Source organism: Otolemur garnettii, unplaced genomic scaffold, assembly GCF_000181295.1.
Source record: "Otolemur garnettii isolate 467f Iridium unplaced genomic scaffold, OtoGar3 scaffold00009, whole genome shotgun sequence".
Classification (NCBI taxonomy): Eukaryota; Metazoa; Chordata; class Mammalia; order Primates; family Galagidae; genus Otolemur; species Otolemur garnettii.
In genome coordinates, this window is record NW_003852404.1 from 25311974 (window position 1) to 25313532 (window position 1559).

Sequence of the window (1559 nt, forward strand, 5' to 3'; positions counted from 1 at the left end):
AGATTACTTTCTGCAAACTTTACTTCTATTCAGGAAAATGTGCTTTTAAATACATTAAAATAATATATTGCCTTTTATTATGTTTCCTGATATAATGTAATATCTATTTGGATTTCATGTTTACCAATATGCAAAACATCAATTGCCAAACAGATAACATTTGATTTTAGGAAAAAAAGTGGTAATGGTAAGGAAGTGTATATTTATTGGCATAATACATGTATTCCAAATGTCAGTCTGGATATCCAGTACAGAGTGATGATTATAAGAAGATTATTCAATAGAAACCATCAGAGTGCCTTCTTATCAAATAATTGACCATTTTGATACGTCGTTCTATATAGAAACTATTGCTGAAATGTTAGTGGTTATAGACACAATGTAGACTATTTTGCCATCATTTAATTCACCTTTCTAAATATGGTATGAGCTGCTGAGAATAGAACACAGCACAGACTACATTAAAAGCTTAAATTTTTAATAAACTTATATAAAACAACTAATTAAATACATTAACTGCAGGGTTAATATTAAGGCCCCAATGTAGAACATTGGATACATAGGCTTAAATATTCTAATTAAAAATGCTTTCACTTGCAATTATATCTTTAATAGAAAATTTAATTTTATAGAGGACAGGGAACTAGAATTAGCGTTCCAATTTTATACACACGCGCACACACACACAGAAGCAAATCATGTACAAAGTAGCATTATCTTGGGCAAGCCTATGCCATTATTAAAAAGCAACTTCACTGAGAAAATTAAATATTAATGTGAACCCCAAATTTATTTTTTCATAAAAAATTGAGGTGAAATAAATATCAGATTTTACATTTTAAAATTGTTGTTCAATTTAAACAAATTGAAAATTGTTCAAAAACAACTTTCTTGAAAGAACTAAATTATAATCATAAAAGCTATCAGAATCATTGTGAAGTCACTGGAGTTTTAAAATACTCTGACAAAATAAACTAGAAAGACCTTGAGAGAGTTCTTGTGCTTGTTAGCCTGATTCAAAAACCATCACATAAGACTGCAAAAATTACAACCTTGCACAAAGGCCATAGCAACCTTACACAAAAAAATACCTCCATAAGGACATCTCCCTAGCAAATGCTTGACCAACCTTGAACTGGTATCATCCTTGTATGGATCTTTGTAGCCAAGGATAACTATTTTAAAACAATTATCTAATTCTCTTCATTGTTTTCTTTGAATTCTTTTGCCTTTACCTCCCTGATTTACTGTGATATAGGTATTCTCACATCAATGCTGTATTTCCAAATAAACACTATTTATTTTAGAGACCCTCTTTTGTTTGTTATATAGGTTGGACATAATTTATGTCAAAATTGTATACAAAGACTTAAGTCTTAAATATGTTACCTTACATTTCTGCATCTTAAGTTTTATATGTTAGAACTCTTGGCATAAAATGACTTGGAGAGTTTTAGTTGTAATGATGAGAAACTTGATTCAAACTAGGTGTATGCAAAGGCTAAGGATGTTTGCTATGAACCAAGGACCAGAATGTAGCTCAGCAATGCAGAATCTGG